The 6,962-nt window shown below is 53.9% G+C and overlaps 1 non-coding gene across 1 annotated transcript; it reads right to left on the bottom strand.

Moving 5' to 3' along the window:
• Positions 1-3,049: 3,049 nt before the first annotated feature.
• Positions 3,050-3,178, bottom strand: LOC142462045 (small Cajal body-specific RNA 24). Its single transcript, XR_012787191.1, has one exon.
• Positions 3,179-6,962: the final 3,784 nt, after the last annotated feature.

Below are 6,962 nucleotides of genomic sequence, written 5' to 3'. Positions count from 1 at the left end.
AATGGCCAGGCCAGTGCTCAGGGAGTCAGAGTAAAGTGAGAACCAGGTGGGCGCTGCAAGGCCTTCTGGGCCCTGGCCTCGGAAGTGCCGGCGTCTCTGGGTTAAAACTACTCAGTGAGGGCACTCCGGTTCAAGGAGAGAGGAATTCACTCTGCCTCGTGTGTGTGTGTGTGTGTGTGTGTGTGTGTGTATGTGTGTGTGTGGCAACTGCCCAGTGCAGCAGAGCGTATGAGATGGAAGATCCTGCAGACATCTTGGAAAGGAAAATCTACCACAGGGAACAGGAAAACGGAAACATCCAGGACGCGAGCTAAAGAAGCATTGATAATCAAACCCAGCAATGACAAGAATCACTACTTCAGATGTTAAAAAAAATAAGATGGAGATGAAAACATTCTATAACCATACATGCACCACCTGTCTGTCTGTCTGTCTGCCTGTCTGTCAGGCGGCCGAGGCTTGTGTGTGGCTGGGACGCTGGAAGCCATGTGACTGGTATTTGAACTGCCAGCGGGGACACCCATCGTGAACAAGTTTTTCAGCAGAGCTTCCAGCCTAAGAACAGACGCTGAAGAAGGAATAGGCTGTCACTTTTCAGTGGCTTAGAGAGAATAACCAAGAGAGCTCTTGTCGGTGCCCGAAAGCCTCCTGAACGCTGCCTGTCAGAGCCAGTGCCCGGCCGCAGGGGCTGCTGGGGTGGAAGGAGGGCTGTGCTGACTCAGCCTGCCGGGACCCTCGCTGGCTGACGGGCGGCTCCACAATCAGGCCCAACAGCACTTTCGTCAGCTTATCAGGATCCCCAACGTCCTAAAAGCAAAGGCTCTCTGTTTTCTGCCCCACCCGTCTTTCCAGAGTCTGGGGTTTCAGCCCAGCAGCGGTTCTCAACCTGTGGGTCGTGACCCCCTTTGGGATGGAATGACCCTTTCACAGGGGTTGCCCGATTCATCACAGTAGCAAAATGACCGTGATGAAGTAGCCACGAACGTAATGTTATGGTTGGGGGTCACCACCACATGAGGAACGGTATGACAGGACAGCGGCCTTAGGAAGGTGGAGAACTATCGCGCTACTGCATCCACCGCTTCAGCACAAGAGGCGACCCACCAAAGTCATGCCTCCCATCGCCACACATGTGTGAGTGTGTCCCATGCCTCAAAGTGTGCTCTCTCAAACCCGACGTCTAACGGACTCTCGGGTGGGGGTTTACATTGTGATCGCCTTTCCAGTGAACAACCCGTGCACGCTTTGCTTTGTGCCTGTGTTAGGCTAGAGACACAAATTTCATAGACACGCCTATGTGTGTAAGAAAGAGCTTTATATAAAGAGTAATTGCATATTGAGAAAACACCCACGCCCAGTCCAGATCAAGCCCATAAGTCTGATATTAGCCCATATGTCCGATACCAATCTATAATTCCTCTTCAGACTCACGCAACACATGCGATGGTGATCACAGGCCAGTGGGTGGAAAGTCTTGTGGATCCAGTGGCGGTGGAAGCATCTCAGCACTGGCATGGGTCTCCATGTGGCTCCTCCAGCTCCAGGGCTCTGGCTCCATCTGTGTAGCTCCATGAGGCTTATCAGCAGGGAGAGAAGCAGAGAGTGTGTCCTGCCTCCAGCGAGGAAGACAGGAGGTCCCAGAATCTTCAGGAGAAGGCCATGCCCACACAGAGGACTCACTGACTATGACCTGATTGACAGGCTAGACTCCACCCCTTCGCAAGTTGTCAGGAGATGATGTAGCTGCCACGGTGCCTTTGATTCCAAGTGTAACAGCAGCACTTTCCCCCCTTCCTCCGTATGTCCTGTTTCATTCCACCTCCTTTCCTGGCCTGTCTGAGCCTCGTGCTTGGTTACACGCTGCCCATCTGATTCCAAATGGTTAGTCGTTCTAAGGTGTGCGCACCTCCCTTCCTTACTCCCTTCTGGACCCGTCAGTTGTTTGGCCAAAAACTGAGCCACGGGCGTGAGTTCTGCTTTAGAGCTGGAGGGCTGACGAAGGGTCGTGGTGCTGGGGTCTCCATCAGTCTCTACCAGGCCAGCGAGCCTGCTTTACTGCCTCCTGTCCTCCTCCCCTTCCTTTTTCCTTTCTTGTTTTTACTTTTTTTTCTTTTAAATCATTTTATTGGGGGCTCATACAATTCTTATCACATTCCATCCATCCATTGTGTCAAGCACATTTGTACATTTGTTGCCATCATCATTCTCAAAACATTTGCTTTCTACTTGAGTCCTTGGTAGTAGTTCCTCATTTTCCCCTCCCTCCCCTCTCCTACACCTCCATGAACCTTTGATAATTCATAAATTATTATTATTTTGTCATATGTCCACATTTGTCTAATGTCTCCCTTCACCCACTTTTCTGTTGTCCACCGCCCCCCCCCAGACAGGAGGCTATATGTAGATCCTTGTAATTGGTTCCCACTTTCTACCCCATTTTCCCTCCACCCTCCCGGTATCACCACTCTCAGCACTGGTCCTGAAGGCACCTGTCCTGGATTCCCTGTGTTTCTAGTCCTATCTGTACCAGTGTACATCCTCTGGTCTAGCCAGATTTGTAAGGTAGAATTGGGATCATGATAGTTGGGATGTGGTGGAGGAAGCATTTAAGAACTAGAGGAAAGTTGTATGTTTTATCATTGCTACACTGCACCTGACTGGCTTGTCTCCTCCCTGCGACCCTTCTGTAAGGGGATGTCAGTTGCCTACAGAAAGGCTTTGGGTCCCCAATCTGCACTCCCCCTCATTCAAAATGATGATTTTTTGTTCTTTGATGCCTGATAACTGATCCCTTTGGCACCTCGTGATCACACAGGCTGGTGTGCTTCTTCCATGTGGGCTTTGTTGCTTCTGAGTTAGATGACCACTTGTTTATTGTCAAGCCTTTAAGACCCCAGATGCTATAGCTTTTGATAGCCGGGCACCTTCAGCTTTCTTAATGGTTTTGAGCTCTGTTCCATGCAGAACCTTCTTCTTCTTCTTCGTCTTTTTTTAAAAAACATTTTTGTTATTGTGAACCCATACAGTCTTTATTCATTTATTTTTTGGTAAGTGTGAGTAGTGGGATGATCCACCCATTTTGCTTGCAAAGGTGAGCAGAAAGCTACTAGATTTCTCTAGGACATTTATAAAGAGGTATCTTCCCCTTGAGAAGAATCAGAATAAGAATCAATGTCCACTCCATGCAGAACCTTCTTATGGGATTCCTTTCCGAGCACTTGGTGGTGGTGGTAGCCTGCTCAAAATACTCTCTTAGCGTCACAGCTCACACCACCAAGACACAGGTTTGGCAACTGCTCTGGTTCCTTCGGATCCCGGATCCCCTTCCTCTCTGGGCAGTGGCTGCCAAGGCCAGAGATGGGCTTGGGGGCAACCAAGCACCAGCCCTGCCTCTATTTTGAGCTCTTATCCCACTTCAGGTCAGAGAAGAGAGGCTTGGGAGACAGAATGGGCTGAAGCCAGCTCTGGCGCCAGATACTTGGAATCCTTGCTGTGTTGTGGGGGAGGGGAGGGAGTGGCAGAGGGCCTGGGGAACGGCCACTCCTTGCCCAGGGACTGTGCCCATCCTTCAGACAGGGCAGACATGGCGGAGACTCAGCTTTGACAGTGGTCAGAGTCAAAGGAGCGGCAGGAAGCGTTTTTCTGACTTTCTGTGCTATTTTGGCTTTGGGGAGGGGCCAGAAGGACCTCTAGGGAGTCAGTCTTGAAAAGTTCAGCTGGAAAGGTTGGCAAGGTTTGTCTCCCTGGCCAGCAAAGCCAGTGCTCAGCAGGAACAGCTCCTCTGGCCTGCCCCACCCCACGCCCGCAATGTCCTCAGGATGCTGTGCGCACGTGTTGGAAGAGGATACTGTGTACACGTGCTGGAAGAGGGTGTTGTGCACACACACGTGCTGGAAGAGGGTGCTGTGTGCACGTGCTGGAAGAGGGTGCTGTGCACACGTGCTGGAAGAGGGTGTTGTGCACACGTGTTGGAAGAGGGTGCTGTGCACACGTGCTGGAAGAGGGTGCTGTGCACACGTGCTGGAAGAGGGTGTTGTGCACACGTGCTGGAAGAGGGTGTTGTGCACACGTGCTGGAAGAGGGTGTTGTGCGCACGTGCTGGAAGAAGGTGTTGTGCGCACGTGCTGGAAGAGGGTGTTGTGCACACGTGCTGGAAGAGGGTGCTGTGTGCACATGCTGGTAGAGGATGTTGTGCGCATGTGCTGGAAGCACACTGGTCTCCCCAGGCCCTCATCTCTCTGGGCACCACCCGCCCTGGCTCCCTGCATTGTTCAACTGCTCAGCCCCCTCCAATCTTCACGCTCTCCTCTCTCACAGTCATGGACATCTCCCCTTTCTAGCTGAACTTGCAACTACACAAGATAAAGGTTCTATCTCCCAGACCCCCTTGCAGCTAGTGTGACCGTACAGTGAGGATCTGACCAATCAGGGAGCTGAGGTTCGAGGCCGTGTACAAATCTCTCCTGTTCCATGATAGAGAAGGGATGTACAATGCCCTGCTTTGGTCTCTCCTCCCCTCCCACTGGTTGGCAGGTGCCTATGGGGCGAACATTCCCTGCCATGTGGAGAAAGCAATGAGCTAGGGATGAGGAACAAATGGGGGCCTGGGCCCACGACAGCTTGTAAAGAGGAGCCTTGCTCCTACACCAACTTGGGCTCTGAAAGGGGTTCACTTTCCTCTGAGTCATTCTGATTCTCTGCCCTCCCCCCCCCCCCCAACCACCACCGCAACATGCACCTCAGCTAGACTCACTGGGCACCCATTCACTTCTCTAACTTCTATCTTCCTCCTAGACAAACCCAGTGGTTTCTGCCTCTGGGTCTCCCCAGTCAGCACCTGGTTGAGCCTGGCCTTGCTGCCGCCCACTCTCTGCTCCCTGCTCCTCCTTGGCTTCTGGATGACAAGAAGGAGCGTCCCAACCATGTTGCTGGCCATCCCTCTGCCATGTCTCCTTCCTGGGCCCTTAATCATAGACCTGCACCTAGCATGTTCGTCTCCCCCCAATTGCGTCCGTCAGACTCCTCTTGCAGCCCCCTTCGAGCTGGGCTTGTGGGGCCAAGGAGGGTCATTGTCCACCCTGGCCTGGACTTGCCTGGGCTGGGTCTGCTCCATGCCAATGGCTGGGCTTGTGCAGACCTGTGTGGGTCACCACATGTCTCCCATGATGACCGGCTGGACCCTCACCTTCTACTCCACCAATGGTGCCCACACCTTCTTTGCACAACCGTGCCCAGCCTGGCATCCGCGAAGCTTGCTGCGAGCCTGCCTTCAGCGGAGCTGGGGCTGCCCTGCATGCTGGGCCAGAGCTATCTCGGGGTCCTGGAAATGCAGGGCTTGTGATTCGCTCCCTGAGCTGGGCACCCAGGGCCCGCCTTGCTGCGGGAGGACTGCAGCACACACTGACCTGGCTCAAAGCAGGGGGGGGGGGGTCCCCTGTGGTCGTGCTGGGGTGGGGCTGGGGCTTGTGGTCAGGATAGCTTCCTGGCCAGTAGGAAGAGCTGCCCTGGTGGCACTGTGAGTAAGGTGTTGGGTCCGTTCAAACCCATGAGCTGCTCCTCAGGTCGCACATCAATCTGTCTGTGTCCATAGAGAGTGAGCGTACCGGAAGCCTAGGCAAGGATCCCTCTATGGCTCGGAATCGAATAGGTGTGGCGTTTACTGAGTACAGTTTCCGGTGTGGCAATGTGCTAAGAATTCGAATCTGTCCAATCCTTCCAGCCACCCTCCCAGTTTGTGAGGAGAAAGCTGAGATTTCCGCAGGGCAACCAGCTGTCCTAGGTTCTCAGGGTGGTTCGGAGGTGGAGACAGGATTCAAACCAGTGCCATTTGGTTTCAGACTCGGAGCGTGCCACCTCTCCACTGTCCCCTCCCGAGTACCTTCTCTGATGCAACAACTGGATGCCCTGATGGCCAGTCTCATGCCCCTGCTGCTTGATCGATGCCCGGTGGCTGGTCGATGGCCCAGGGGTCCTCTCACCTAAGCCTCCAACCTGGACTCTTAGCTGCCTTTGGGGCATCTGACTTGGTGGCTCGCAGCTGCCTGGACTCACGGTGCTTCTTCCTCGGCCTGCCTTCAGTCCTGTGTCCCCCGAATCACTGCCTCGGTCACCAGGGTTTGGCCTTCACCCTCCTGCCATTCCCAGAGAGCCCCAGAGTTGGCCTTCCCTACTCCATGCCTCCTACTCCATGCCTCCCTCTGTGGAGACCCCCCTCCACTGCTCTGTCTTCCAGGATCCTTGAGGCCCTGCTTCTGCTCAGAATCCCTCTGCACCTCCCTGCTTGCTGCAGAATAAAGTCTCAACTCTCGTTAGCGTGCCCTTGGTCCCCTCAGCCCACGCACCGATGGGTCACTCTCCCATCGGACTGGACAGCGAGTGCTGCCCACCCGTCCAATGGCCATTTTCTCTTTCATCCTAGCTGACAGAACCTCACATTTGACCTGGGCCCCGCCCGCCTCTGGATGAAGGCTGCATTTCCCAGCTTTCCTGTCTTGTGTCCACATGACGAGGCGCTGCCAAGGAGATGGAATTGAGAGTTTTCTGCACAAGCTCTGCTAAGTCAGCTGCGCGGGAGCTGACTTAAGTGGGGTGGAATGCCCTTTTGAGTCACCTTCCAAATCCCTGGAATTCTGATGTGCTGGCTGGAGCTTGAGCAGCCCTTTTGTGACCCCGAGGCTGGAGGTCAGTGGTCGCATGCCAGAGGGGGAAATTATAAAGTGCCTAGATGAGCTGTGTGGTAGTTACATAATCTGGTGTTAATCTGAGGATTAAGGTTGTAGAAGTGGATTCCAGCCTGCCAATCAGAGGCCTCTGTGTGGCCATGGCCTCCTCCTGAGGAGTCTGGGACCTCCTATTTTCCTCCTTCCTCTGTCTCTGCTCACTCTCTGAGACACTCTACTGACAAGATACGTGGTGCTACGCTGGTAGAGCTAGAGCCCTGGACCTGGAGCCCTGGACCTGGA

This window comes from Tenrec ecaudatus, chromosome 11 (assembly GCF_050624435.1).
Source record: "Tenrec ecaudatus isolate mTenEca1 chromosome 11, mTenEca1.hap1, whole genome shotgun sequence".
Lineage (NCBI taxonomy): Eukaryota > Metazoa > Chordata > Mammalia > Afrosoricida > Tenrecidae > Tenrec > Tenrec ecaudatus.
The sequence above is the reverse complement of the archived record's forward strand: the minus strand, read 5'-3'. Positions and strand labels throughout refer to the sequence as shown.